Source organism: Oncorhynchus kisutch, linkage group LG9, assembly GCF_002021735.2.
Source record: "Oncorhynchus kisutch isolate 150728-3 linkage group LG9, Okis_V2, whole genome shotgun sequence".
Taxonomy (NCBI): Eukaryota; Metazoa; Chordata; class Actinopteri; order Salmoniformes; family Salmonidae; genus Oncorhynchus; species Oncorhynchus kisutch.
In genome coordinates this window covers 31,435,266-31,450,488 of record NC_034182.2, presented here as the reverse complement: position 1 = coordinate 31,450,488, position 15,223 = coordinate 31,435,266, and the positions used below count along the sequence as shown (strand labels likewise).

At 47.2% G+C, this 15,223-nt stretch overlaps 1 long non-coding RNA gene across 3 annotated transcripts in view; it reads left to right on the top strand.

Moving 5' to 3' along the window:
* Positions 1 to 381: 381 nt before the first annotated feature.
* The window catches only part of LOC109896458 (uncharacterized), a 55,218-nt gene continuing 40,376 nt past the window's right edge, over positions 382 to 15,223 (top strand). The window contains exons 1-6 of one of the 3 annotated variants that reach the window (XR_004211061.1): positions 382 to 480; positions 2,344 to 2,660; positions 5,588 to 5,682; positions 6,011 to 6,918; positions 7,031 to 7,159; positions 8,417 to 8,556. This is a non-coding gene — a long non-coding RNA (uncharacterized LOC109896458). Of the gene's footprint in view, positions 481 to 552; positions 1,101 to 2,343; positions 2,661 to 5,587; positions 5,683 to 6,010; positions 6,919 to 7,030; positions 7,160 to 8,416; positions 8,557 to 15,223 lie in introns of those variants that run through there. The other 2 variants (XR_004211060.1, XR_004211062.1) reach the window with 2 other exon arrangements.

Below are 15,223 nucleotides of genomic sequence, written 5' to 3'. Positions count from 1 at the left end.
AACCATGTGTATGTGACAAATAAAATTAGATTTGATTTGATTTGATTATAGGTTGAAACATTCAAGAAATCTCTTGGAAGAGATCTATGCACTGAAAATGTCTCATGTGGATGGGGTTTTTCATATGTTCTTGAAAGATTGACATGGTTTGAAATAATCACTGACATCCACATTTTGGCATAACAAAAAAAAGGACAGCCCTCTTCAAATACATATTTATCATATACATGTTATTTATAAACAAATGTGAGTTCTCACATTTTTGGCTTTGGGATGGATTCTACAACTCTGTTTATCTTTTCTATGTTATCACCATAGGCCAATTTGGTATTACACATGGACCCTCTTTTTTTATTAGGGGGAGGCTGCATTTGGTCAGCCAGAACATCCCCAAGACAGGCAACCACCGACTCCACGGCAGCAGCTGTCCTTTACAGTTTCAGGTGGCACAAATACTGAATATATCTAACAATGATTGAGGTAAGTGCTTCCGGTCGCCATATTTGTGGTGCTTAGCAGCACTGTGCATACATTGCATGGCATAAATCATAATCAACCTACTTTTGTTCCTTATTTTGGATAGTTATGTACGTGTAAAAAAAAGATATGTCTAAACGATATTGGTTGGATTTGGGAGATGATGATTCATCGAGTTAAACGATAACGTCTTCTAATGGTTATGTATATGGAATAATATGGAGAGAGGATCCTTTGGATTTGTGTTTTGTCGGCACTACAGCGCAGGAGATTTTTAGCTGCAACTAACGTTAGCATGCTAGCTAGCTAGCTCATTACTAGTTCATTGAAACTATCTGAAGCTGGCTCTGTTCTGTAGATACTACGAGCTAGTTAGCGAACTATTTGGCCCGATAGCTAGCTAAATCACAGCGTTGTCATTAACGTTCTGCAACTGAAAAGGAAAATAACCAAACCAATAACCAAGATGTCTCATTTGCATGTCACCCAATGATTCAGTCAGTGGACGTCAAAACTACATGGCCAACTTTGTTGGCAGAACAGACATTCTTGAAATCCTTCCGTGGAATTGGGTACCGAGTGTCATGCCAACATTCCAGGCCCATAAGGACATGAGTTCTGAGGTGGTGTACCCAAGACAACACGATGGTCTGCTGATGTTCATAGGAAATATAACTAGTTAGCTGCAGTAACGGGATATGTGATGCTCCATTATCCGTTACAGTTGAGCTATGTTAGTGTAAAGCCTTAGAAGGAATATTTCAACTAACCTGTTCTTCGTGACACGTTCTTTGTTCTCGATTCCGAATAAGTGTATCTTATAATTGTCCAGTTGCAGGTGGTTCACCGAAAACCAGAGAATATTCAGAAAGTTCAAATCAAATCCCCCCTAAGATACACTTTTCTTCCAAATCGAGAACGAAGAAGGTCAGCCAAGAACAAGTTAGTTCAGAAATCTCTTCTGAGGCTTTACACTAGCTAAACTGTATTGGAGCATCATATTTCCCTTTACAATTCAGTAGCTATAGGAAATAGTGCATTGCTCAAGAGACATGACATAGGCTACATTGGGGGCAATTCCATTTTAACAGCGTGACTCAGATGTTTCTCCTTTAAAATGTATTTCAAGCAAAAACCAATGATTGCCAAGTTAACAAACCGTTTCACTCTGAACAAGGACTACTTTTAACAATTTACACTGAACGTGTTTTTACAAAAACACATTTGCTTGAAGAACAGTGCAGATGCAAAGTTTGGTAACAAAATGGGAACAAACAGCTCAACCCATCATTCTGTTACCAAACTGCATTTGCACTGTTCTTCAATAAATGTGTTTTTGAACAAATTTGTATGGTTTGCAGTCATTTTTTATATTTTTTGGCATACATTCTAAAGGAACACATCTGAGTGTCAGCATCACTCTGTTTTCAACATTGGTTTTGTCAAAGAAGGAAATTCAAGACTTCTTGGGGCCAGACATGCATTGTAGCATGATAAAAAGGAAATAAAGATGTCGCCCATTTGTGAAAGGAAAGTGTTAACCATTTGACTTGTGATATTTTAGACTTAATTTCTTCATTAATGTGACCTTTGAATGCTACACTTGATTACGTTCTTCTGTAGCGTGAAAGGGAAATGCGCAGTAACCTTTTCATGTTATTTGAGGAAAAGGACACGTCATAGCCGAACCGCGGTGCACTTTTACCCTCTCGGATCGGAGTTCTATTTCTGTGTTGGCGTCATTCTATTTTGTTCCATACCCCTTACTCTAGCCCTTAGCATGTAAGACGTAGGAGATGGGAATGGGGCCTGGCTGATGTAAAAAAGCTTGTCTGACACACTACTAACATGTAACCTCCACCACAGGTGAGACCGTGACAGGGACCGAGACTAGCTGTCGAAGGACAGGGACTGAGACCGACCGGGACGTCAAGCACTTTGGCATGGCCCTGAACCCAGCTGTCTGCGGCAGCAGTGCGGTCCTTCTCTCCATCAAGCAGACAGCCATACAGCAGCAGATCAACTCGTTCACCAACCTGGCCCACACGGCATGCTACTATGAGATCCTGAAGAAGAGTCTGCAGCTGCCCATGTGGGAGTACAAGGATCAATTCAAACAAGTCCTGGCATGCCACTAGAGCTACATTTTCATCAGAGAAACAGGCTCGGGCAAGACCACACAGGTAAGCAGGGAAAGGGGTAGACTCGTGCATGGGGGTACACACACACACAGTCTTTTACTTAGTTACTTACTAAGGCTCAATCCTAATACCCCCCCCCGCCCCCCCCTTCAAATAAAATGAAATGAGTTGTAACCCTCACCCTCCATTTTGCACGATCCTGCATCAGAAGTGGTGTTCCAATTCAACTCTGAACGTGGGGTAGTTCAATTTCAGCCCTCTAGTTGGCCCTAGACATGCAGACTTCCTATCGAGTGGTTATCAAAACTCCCATAAAGCTTGGCGACCCAAATTGCTTCAGAAAGATTTCTACCAAAAATACTAGGATGTAAGCAATTGTAAGTAATTAGAACTTCATAATGAATCATGCAAAAAAAAGTACAGTTAAGAGGAATATGTTAGTTATTGTAGCTAGAGAAAAAAAATATTCTGCATATTTTTGGGTCAAAATGTAAATTTACGAAAGTTGCTATTTAAAAGCTGCAATAAGTAACTTTTTGGGCGACCTGACCAAATTCACATAGAAATGTGAGTTATAGATCTGTCATTCTCAATGAAAGCAAGTCTTAAGAAGCAGTAGATCACTATTTCTATGCTTCCCGTTAAGTTTTGTTTTTGCATCTTTTACTTTGGGTTTTGTACACCAGCTTCAAACAGCTGAAAATACTATATCTTTGGTTATGGAAAATATATTTCAGTGGTTTACATGGTACAATGATTCTCTACCAGTGGAGGCTGCTGAGGGGAGGATGGTTCATAATAATGGCTAGAACGGCGCGAATAGAATGGAAACCATGTATTTTATACCATTCCACTGATTCCGCTCCAGCTATTACTATGAGCTCGTAATCCCCAATTAAGGTGCCTGTGTCTCTACACTATAATTGCTTGTTTTGTCACATAAACTGAAATTATGCAAACTCTTAGAATTTTAGAAACCAGGAAATGGCGAAACGATTTCTACATAGTGCATCTTTAACAAGCCAGCTGATTAGCTAAAATTAGCTAAATTTAATGTACAATTCTGTAATCTTGCCTTGCTATTAATAAAAAAATATTTCAAATTCAATCCCTTGTCAGTGATCTTTAGTGTAGTAACGTACCGATAAATAAATACACCTGTATTTGGTGCCTAGAAGGCCAGCATCCCCAAGTCGCCCTCTTCACTGTTGATGTTGAGACTGGTGTTTTGTGGGTACTATTTAATGAAGCTGCCAGTTAAGGTCTTGTGAGGTGTATGTTTCTCAAACTAGACACTCTAATGCACTTGTCCTCTTGCACAGTTGCGCACCGGGGCCTTCCACTCCTCTTTCTATTCTGGGTAAAGACAGTTTGCGCTGTTCTGTGAAGGGAGAAGTACACAGCGTTGTACGAGATCTTCAGTTTATTGGCAATTTCTCGCATGGAATAGCCTTACTTTCTCAGAACAAGAATAGACTGACGAGTTTCAGAAGAAAGTTCTTTGTTTCTGGCCATTTTGAGCCTGTAATCGAACAAACAAATGCTGATGCTCCAAATACTCAACTAATCTAAAGAATGCCAGTTTTATTGCTTCTTTAGTCAGGACAACAGTTTTAAGCTGTGCTAACATAATTGCAAAGGGTTTTCTAATGATCAATTAGTCTTTTAAAATTAGAAACTTGGATTAGCTAACACAAAGTGCAATTGGAACACAGTGATGGTTGCTGATAATGGGCCTCTGTATGCCTATGTAGATATTCCATAAAAAACTATGCCATTTCCAGGTACGAGAGTCATTTACAACATTAACAATGTCTACACTGTATTTCTGATCAATTTGAAAAAGTGATTTTCTTTCAAAAACAAGGACATTTCTAAGTGACCCCAAACTTTTGAATGGTAGTGTTTATAAGTGTTTGTTTTGGTCTTCGTCCCCATAGTTTTCATGATGTACTTTATTTTGGGTGGAGAAATAAAAAACATATTACTGCGCCTGTCTCCTATCATTATACAGTGTGACACTGACAAAGGCCCTCCTCCCCCGATTGCTCAGTTTGGCTGGTTGGCCAGCTCTAGGAAGAGTCTTGGTGGTTCCAAACTTTTTCCATTAGAGAATGATGGAGGCTACTGTGTTCTTCGGGACCTCAATGCTGCAGATATGTTTTGGTACCCTTCCCCAGATCTGTGCCTCGACACAATCCTGTCTCAGAGCTCTACGGACAATTCCTTCAACCTAATGGCTTGGTTTTTGCTCTGACATGCACTGTCAACTGTGGGACCTTATAGACAGGTGTGTGCCTTTCCAAATCGTGTCCACAGCTAAGAAAAGCCAACTGATAACTCAATAATGAGATGCCTGGGTGTCCTCACACTCTCCCACTCTTTATTTACTGCAGACTCATCCTGCCGCTGAAACCCATCTCCTTCCCCCCCCCATCTTGATTTGTTGACATGTTAAATGCAGAGTGTGTGTTTTCCCTAACCGTGGCAAAGAGGTTGGTTGCTACTAACGGGAACTCATCCGAGCCCAAGGCTATCCAGCGGAAGGAACAGTTTCTAACTTTAGGTCTCCTCGTGTTTTGAACAGCAAGTAGGGGGATCCCCACCGGGCGTGCACATCAGTAGAGAGCTGTCAGACTCTGTCTAATACAAGCTATCATCGCAGCATCTCTGGAGCTCGCTGTCTATTTTATAGGAGAGGGGGGTGGGCAATCGGGGATGCTGCCATGGGGTTTACAGACAGTAAATGGTAGTTTATTAATGCTTTGCTCTTCAAAACATCTGTGCTATCAAAACGTCTGTGTTTCTTACTCAAAGCTATCGTCAGTATCATTTTGTAAAGTGCTTTTGAATGGTATTGGTTTGGCTCCTGATTTGTGGAAGGTGGGGAAGGTAAAGAGTACAAATGAGGGTGCTTGAATGACCTCTTCCTCTCTCCATCTCCTTTTGTCCCTCTCCCCCCTCCTCAGAAGGTGAAGTTCTTGGGCGGCCCTAAGAAGGCAGTGACCTGTACCCAGCCCATTAGGGAGGAAGCCATGAGCGTGGCCCAGGGGGTGGCAAGGAGGTGGGTTACTCAATTAGATTTAAGGACTGCAGCTCGGCCAAGACATTCCTCAAGTAAGAGCTAGTCTACTGAAGCCAAAAACTGGGGTTGTTCAGTGGGGGCACATCGTAGCAATAACCATTTTCAACGGAAAACCAAAATGAGCATTCTTATTGGAGAAGTTCAGAAAGCACCTCCCTGTCTTGTCTCTCTGTTAGCCAAAAAGTCAAATTCTAAATATCTTTAACAAGATAGACCTGGTTAACATAGCAGGACACAGTATTTCAGTTGTTTGATTAAAATGTCCACTTTGTGTTGTGTTTTCTCCCTCGGTGCATGCACATGACAGATGGTATGTTGCTGCGGGAGGCCGTGAACGACCCCCTGCTGGCGCGCTACGGCGTCATCCGGGACGAGGCCCACGAGAGAACACGGGCCACAGACATCCTCATGAACACGGGCCACAGACATCCTCATGAACACGGGCCACAGACATCCTCATGAACACGGGCCACAGACATCCTCATGAACACGGGCCACAGACATCCTCATGAACACGGGCCACAGACATCCTCATGAACACGGGCCACAGACACCCTCATGAACACGGGCCACAGACACCCTCATGAACACGGGCCACAGACACCCTCATGAACACGGGCCACAGACACCCTCATGAACACGGGCCACAGACACCCTCATGAACACGGGCCACAGACACCCTCATGAACACGGGCCACAGACACCCTCATGAACACGGGCCACAGACACCCTCATGGGCGTCCTCAAAGAGGTGGGTCCGCAGAAGTCCGACCTCAAGGTACATGTCAAACCTCCATACCCCCGGGTGCAATGTACTGAGTGGTGTGGGTACAAATGTCCTGAATAGAGCAGACCTGATTTCTAATTGTCAGAGGAACATGTCAGTTCTATCTGAACGTTTCGTTAACTTTGTGCCCCACTGAAAGCGATCTGGGCTTTCACGCGTGTGCTTGCTGAATGGAACCCTGGCCTTGCCAACAGTTCCCACTCGCCAGTCTACATTCCACATCATCTCATAGAGTCATACGGTGTTCTTTACTGCTTCTGTCTGTACTGTCTGATCCTACTGGCTTCTCTCCTGCCTTTGCTACATGTTACCATACCAGCGCATCTTTCCTTTGTCCACTCTCCTAGACTCAATTACTACCTTCCACTAGGTACTCCTGCTCTATCCTATACGAGAGTCTGCTTCTCTGTGTGCACATTCCTACTTGCGTGAGTACACACACACACACTCCCACTCCCCTCTAAAAAAATCTTTGGTGGCAGACAGTGTTAGTTTCCCTCCCCATTTTTTCCTCCTCATCTTTTCACCTTTTGCTGACAGTCTCTCCACGGGCTGACAGCGGAGTGTCTATTGAGGAAAAGACAAACGGCAGCCATTCAGCTCAGAAATGCACAGCGAGTCCCCTCTGCAGCAGCACCGAGATTGCTCCCCGGGTCAGCCCATTCTGAGGTAATCAGCCAAGGATGGGAGGGGGTTGGGAGTGGGAGGAGACCAGAGGCATGCAGTTTTTTATAGGCCGAATGTGCCGGACACAATTCTCATAAAGCAGATGGGTAATGACTAGTTGTTGTCAGGAATGGCATCGAAGGTTATACAAGAGATAAGGGACTGTTAAATAAGGTCTAGGTTACTGGCATCCATCCTCCTGGCCCGACCCCGCTCATGTCCCCCTGCCCCCCCTCTCCCAAATTTGAAGTTTAATTTGCCTTGATTAAGAGCAATTATGTCTCGCAGTGCATAAAGCGAAATGGTGGCGAGACGCTGGGCCGAACTATTTGAGCGAAAATGGAAGAGCAGAGAGGCGTGCCGCCTCCCATCAGAATCCTAATGTGCTTCTGATCTAATGGGCCCTGGGGAGAACATGGTGTGCCCAGACTTATTCGGACGTTGAGCGCCATGATCCTCATGTGTCAGGGGTTCTGTCCTCCTGTGATATATCCACCATCTTGGCTCCTCTCACTTGGCCTGTGTCCAATCTACACCCTCTTTCTGGCTCATGCTGTCTATGATCTGTTCCATGGGTATGACAAAACATGTATTTTTACTGCTCTAATTACGTTGCTAACCAGTTTATAACAGCAATAAGGCCCGAGGAGGTGTGGTATGTGACCAATATACCACGGCTAAGGGCTGTTCTTAAGCACGACGCAACGCGGAGTGCCTGGATACAGCCCTTAGCCGTGGTATATTGGCCATATACCACGAACCCCCAAGGTGCCTTATTGCTGTTATAAACTGGTTACCAACGTCATTAGAGTAGTAAAAACACATGATATATTAATGATATACCATGGCTGTCAGCCAATCAGCATTCAGGGCTCGAACCACCCAGTTTATAATGATTTATTTCATCTGTCACCTGCATCGGCTGTCACTCTGAACAACCCTGTGGTGAGAGTACACCAGACCATACCATTCTCCAACTTCTAAATACCTCTTATCTACTTGCACTATACTAACGTCACTCTCCCATGCCTGTCTGTCAGCTCTTCCCTCCTGCTCTGAGCTGCTGTTTCTGATTGGCCCTTAGGCACCGATCTAAGATAAAGCTAATCCTTACCTGAACCACTAGGAGCGAACTACAATCTAGAACTCAGATCAGTGTTTAGGGGCGACTTTATCCTATAACCCCATCGGCAGCCATTTTCTCTTCCCAGTCCACGTCTCACTGTCTTCTCTCTTTGTTCCCTCGTCTCGTCTGGTCAGGTCATCGTCATGAGAGTCACGCTGGACGCCGGCAAGTTCTAGGTGTACTTAGACAGCTGTCTGCTGCTGACCAGCCTGAGAGGGACTACCTGGAGGCAGCCATCAGCACGGTCATCCAGATCTCTTCCTCAACAAACGAGGTAGGCCGATTTGACACTTTTCACAATTAGTTTGTAATTAGCAGGAATCATGATGAAAAGTAAGTGTGTTTCTACTGCTACCTAACGGTGTTCCGTACACATTTTGCGTAACTGGAGCATTTAAATGAAGCTGCAATGAAAACGAATGGGAATGTAGCGACTGTGTTGGCATCAAAATCCGGGGTGTTAGCAACGTTGACATGGTATAGCTGCACCATCGAGAGCGTCCTGGCGGGTTGCATCACTGCCTGGTATGGCAACTGCTCAGCCTCCGACCGCAAGGCACTACAGAGGGTAGTGCGTACGGCCCAGTACATCACTGGGGCCAAACTTCCTGCCATCCAGGACCTCTATACCAGGCGGTGTTAGAGGAAGGCCCTAAAAATTGTCAAAGACTCCAGTCACCCCAGTCACAGACTGTTCTCTCTGCTACCGCACGGCAAGCGGTACCGGAGCTAAGTCTAGGTCCAAGAGGCTTCTAAACAGTTTCTACCCTCAAGCCATAAAAGTCCTGAGCATCTAATCAAAAGGCTACCCAGACTATTTCCCCCCCCTCTACGCTGCTGCTACTCCCTGTTTATTATCTATGCATAGTCACTTTAATAACTCTACCTACATGTACATATTACCACAAATACCTCAACACTGGTACATTGACTCTGTACCGGTACCCCCTGTATATAGCCTCCACATTGACTCTGTACCGGTACCCCCTGTATATAGCCTCCACATTGACTCTGTACCGGTACCCCTGTATATAGCCTCCACATTGACTCTGTACCGGTACCCCCTGTATATAGCCTCCACATTGACTCTGTACCGGTACCCCCTGTATATAGCCTCCACATTGACTCTGTACCGGTACCCCCTGTATATAGCCTCCACATTGACTCTGTACCGGTACCCCCTGTATATAGCCTCCACATTGACTCTGTACCTACCGGTAACCCCTGTATATAGCCTCCACATTGACTCTGTACCGGTACCCCCCTGTATATAGCCTCCACATTGACTCTGTACCGTACCCCCCCCCCCTGTGTATAGCCTAGCCTCCACATTGACTCTGTACCGGTACCCCCTGTATAGCCTCCACATTGACTCTGTACCGTACCCCCCTGTATATAGCCTCCACATTGACTCTGTACCGGTACCCCCTGTATATAGCCTCCACATTGACTCTGTACCGGTACCCCCCCTGTATATAGCCTCCACATTGACTCTGTACCTACCCCCCCCCTGTATATAGCCTCCACATTGACTCTGTACCGGTACCCCCCCTGTATATAGCCTCCACATTGACTCTGTACCGGTACCCCCTGTATATAGCCTCCACATTGACTCTGTACCGTAATACCCTGTATATAGCCTCCACATTGACTCTGTACCGGTACCCCCTGTATATAGCCTCCACATTGACTCGTACCGGTACCCCCTGTATATAGCCTCCACATTGACTCTGTACCGTACCCCCTGTATATAGCCTCCACATTGACTCTGTACCGGATCCCCCTGTATATAGCCTCCCCATTGACTCTGTACCGGTACCCCCTGTATATAGCCTCCACATTGACTCAGTACCGGTACCCCTGTATATAGCCTCCACATTGACTCTGTACCGCTACCCTGATAGCTCAATGACTCTGTTACCGTTACCCCCTGTATATAGCCTCCCACATGTGACTCATGTACCAGTCTACCCCCTGTATATAGCCTCCACATTGACTCTGTACCAGTACCCCCTTATATAGCCTTCCACATTGACTCTGTACCTGGTACTCCCTGTATATTAGCCTCCACATTGACTCTGTACCTATAGCCCCCTGTATATAGCCTCCACATTGACTCATGTACCGGTACCCCCGTATATAGCCTCCACATTGGACTCTGTACCGGTACCCCCTGGTACTATAGCCTCCACATTGACTCTGTACCGGTACCCCCCTGTATATAGCCTCCACATTGACTCTGTACCGGTACCCCCTGTATATAGCCTCCACATTGACTCTGTACCGGTACCCCCTGTATATAGCCTCCACATGACTCTGTCCGGTACCCCCCTGTATATAGCCTCCACATTGACTCTGTACCGGCCCCTGTATATAGCCCTCCACATTGACTCTGTACCGGTACCCCCTTATATAGCTCCACATTGACTCTGTACCGTACCCCCTGTATATAGCCTCCACATTGACTCTGTACCGGTACCCCCTGTATATAGCCTCCACATTGACTCTGTACCGTACCCCCTGTATATAGCCTCCACATTGACTCTGGTACCGGTACTCCCCTGTATATAGCCTCCACATTGACTCTGTACCGGTACCCCCTGTATATAGCCTCCACATTGACCTCAGTACCGGTGACCCCCTGTTATAGCCTCCACATTGACTCTGTACCGTACCCCTGTATAATAGCCTCCACATTGACTCTGTACCGAGTACCCCCTGTATATAGCCTCCACATTGACTCTGTACCGGTACCCCCTGTATATAGCCTCCACATTGACTCGTACCGGTACCCCCTGTAATAGCCTCCACCTTGACTCTGTAACCGTACCCCCTGTATATAGCCTCCACATTGACTCTGTACCGGATACCCCCCTGTATATAGCCTCCACATTGACTCTGTACCGTACCCCCTGTATATAGCCTCCCACATTGACTCTGTACCGAGACCCCCTGTATATAGTCCTCCACATTGGACTCAGTACCGGTGCCCCCTGTATATAGCCTCCACATTGACTCTGTACCGTACCCCCTGTATATTAGCCTCCACATTGACTCTGTCCCGGTAGCCCCTGTATATAGCCTCCACATTGACTCTGGTACCGGATACCCCCCTGTATATAGCCTCCACATTGACTCTGGTACCGGCACCACCCCTGTATATAGCCTCCACATTGACTCTGTTACCGGTACCCCCTGTATATAGCCTCCACATTGACTCTGTACCGGTAACCCCTGTATATAGCTCCACATTGACTCTGTAGCCGGCACCCCTGTAATATAGCCTCCACATTGACTCTGTACCGGTACCCCCCGTATATAGCCTCCACATTGACTCTGTACCGGTACCCCCCTGTATATAGCCTCCACATTGACTCTGTACCGGTACCCCCCTGTATATAGCCTCCACATTGACTCTGTACCGGTACCACCCCCTGTATATAGCCTCCACATTGACTCTGTACCGGTACCCCCCTGTATATAGCCTCCACATTGACTCTGTACCGGTACCCCCTGTATATAGCCTCCACATTGACTCTGTACCGGTACCCCGTATATAGCCTCCACATTGACTCTGTACCGGTACCCCCCCCTGTATATAGCCTCCACATTGACTCTGTACCGTAACCCCTGTATATAGCCTCCACATTGACTCTGTACCGGTACCCCCTGTATATAGCCTCCACATTGACTCTGTACCGTACCCCCTGTATATAGCCTCCACATTGACTCTGTACCGGTACCCCCTGTATATAGCCTCCACATTGACTCTGTACCGGTACCCCCCTGTATATAGCCTCCACATTGACTCTGTACCGGTACCCCCTGTATATAGCCTCCACATTGACTCTGTACCGGTACCCCCCTGTATATAGCCTCCACATTGACTCTGTACCGGTACCCCTGTATATAGCCTCCACATTGACTCTGTACGGTACCCCCTGTATATAGCCTCCACATTGACTCTGTACCGTACCCCCTGTATATAGCCTCCACATTGACTCTGTACCGTACCCCCCCCCCCTGTATATAGCCTCCACATTGACTCTGTACCGGTACCCCCCCCTGTATATAGCCTCCACATTGACTCTGTACCGGTACCCCCCCCTGTATATAGCCTCCACATTGACTCTGTACCGTAACACCCTGTATATAGCCTCCACATTGACTCTGTACCGGTACCCCCTGTATATAGCCTCCACATTGACTCTGTACCGGTACCCCCTGTATATAGCCTCCACATTGACTCTGTACCGGTACCCCCTGTATATAGCCTCCACATTGACTCTGTACCGGTACCCCCTGTATATAGCCTCCACATTGACTCTGTACCGGTACCCCCCTCCTGTATATAGCCTCCACATTGACTCTGTACCGGTACCCCCTGTATATAGCCTCCACATTGACTCTGTACCGTACCCCCCCCTGTATATAGCCTCCACATTGACTCTGTACTGTACCCCCCCCCCTGTATATCCCTCCACATTGACTCTGTACCGGTACCCCCTGTATATAGCCTCCACATTGACTCTGTACCGGTACCCCCTGTATATAGCCTCCACATTGACTCTGTACCGGTACCCCCTGTATATAGCCTCCACATTGACTCTGTACCGGTACCCCCTGTATATAGCCTCCACATTGACTCTGTACCGTAACCCCTGTATATAGCCTCCACATTGACTCTGTACCGGTACCCCCTGTATATAGCCTCCACATTGACTCTGTACCGTACCCCCCTGTATATAGCCTCCACATTGACTCTGTACCGTATACCCGTATATAGCCTCCACATTGACTCTGTACCGTACCCCCACCCCCCTGTATATAGCCTCCACATTGACTCTGTACCGGTACCCCCTGTATATAGCCTCCACATTGACTCTGTACCGGTACCCCCTGTATATAGCCTCCACATTGACTCTGTACCGGTACCCCCCCTGTATATAGCCTCCACATTGACTCTGTACCGTAATACCCTGTATATAGCCTCCACATTGACTCTGTACCGGTACCCCCCCCTGTATATAGCCTCCACATTGACTCTGTACCGGTACCCCCCTGTATATAGCCTCCACATTGACTCTGTACCGGTACCCCCCTGTATATAGCCTCCACATTGACTCTGTACCGTATACCCCCTGTATATAGCCTCCACATTGACTCTGTACCGTACCCCCCTGTATATAGCCTCCACATTGACTCTGTACCGGTACCCCCTGTATATAGCCTCCACATTGACTCTGTACCCCCCCCCCCACCTGTATAGCCTCCACATTGACTCTGTACCGTACCCCCCCTATATAGCCTCCACATTGACTCTGTACCGGTACCCCCCTGTATATAGCCTCCACATTGACTCTGTACCGTACCCCCCTGTATATAGCCTCCACATTGACTCTGTACCGTAACCCCTGTATATAGCCTCCACATTGACTCTGTACCGGTACCCCCCTGTATATAGCCTCCACATTGACTCTGTACCGTACCCCCTGTATATAGCCTCCACATTGACTCTGTACCGGTACCCCCTGTATATAGCCTCCACATTGACTCTGTACCGGTACCCCCTGTATATAGCCTCCACATTGACTCTGTACCGGTACCCCCTGTATATAGCCTCCACATTGACTCTGTACCGGTACCCCCCCTGTATATAGCCTCCACATTGACTCTGTACCGGTACCCCCACCCCCTGTATATAGCCTCCACATTGACTCTGTACCGGTACCCCCCCTGTATATAGCCTCCACATTGACTCTGTACCGGTACCCCCTGTATATAGCCTCCACATTGACTCTGTACCGGTACCCCCCCTGTATATAGCCTCCACATTGACTCTGTACCGGTACCCCCACCCCCCCCTGTATATAGCCTCCACATTGACTCTGTACCGTACCCCCCCTGTATATAGCCTCCACATTGACTCTGTACCGGTACCCCCTGTATATAGCCTCCACATTGACTCTGTACCGGTACCCCCACCCTGTATATAGCCTCCACATTGACTCTGTACCGGTACCCCTGTATATAGCCTCCACATTGACTCTGTACCGTAACACCCTGTATATAGCCTCCACATTGACTCTGTACCGGTACCCCTGTATATAGCCTCCACATTGACTCTGTACCGTAATACCCTGTATATAGCCTCCACATTGACTCTGTACCGGTACCCCCTGTATATAGCCTCCACATTGACTCTGTACCGGTACCCCTGTATATAGCCTCCACATTGACTCTGTACCGTACCACCCCCTGTATATAGCCTCCACATTGACTCTGTACCGGTACCCCCCCTGTATATAGCCTCCACATTGACTCTGTACGTACCGGCCCCCCCTGTATATAGCCTCCACATTGACTCTGTACCGGTACCCCCTGTATATAGCCTCCACATTGACTCTGTACCGGTACCCCCTGTATATAGCCTCCACATTGACTCTGTACCGTACCACCCTGTATATAGCCTCCACATTGACTCTGTACCGTACCCCCTGTATATAGCCTCCACATTGACTCTGTACCGGTACCCCCCTGTATATAGCCTCCACATTGACTCTGTACCGGTACCCCCCCCCCTGTATATAGCCTCCACATTGACTCTGTACCGGTACCCCCTCCCCCACACCCCCTGTATATAGCCTCCACATTGACTCTGTACCGGTACCCCCTGTATATAGCCTCCACATTGACTCTGTACCGGTACCCCCCTGTATATAGCCTCCACATTGACTCTGTACCGGTACCCCCTGTATATAGCCTCCACATTGACTCTGTACCAGTACCCCCCTGTATATAGCCTCCACATTGACTCTGTACCGGTACCCCCTGTATATAGCCTCCACATTGACTCTGTACCGGTACCCCCTGTATATAGCCTCCACATTGACTCTGTACCGTACCCCCTGTATATAGCCTCCACATTGACTCTGTACCGG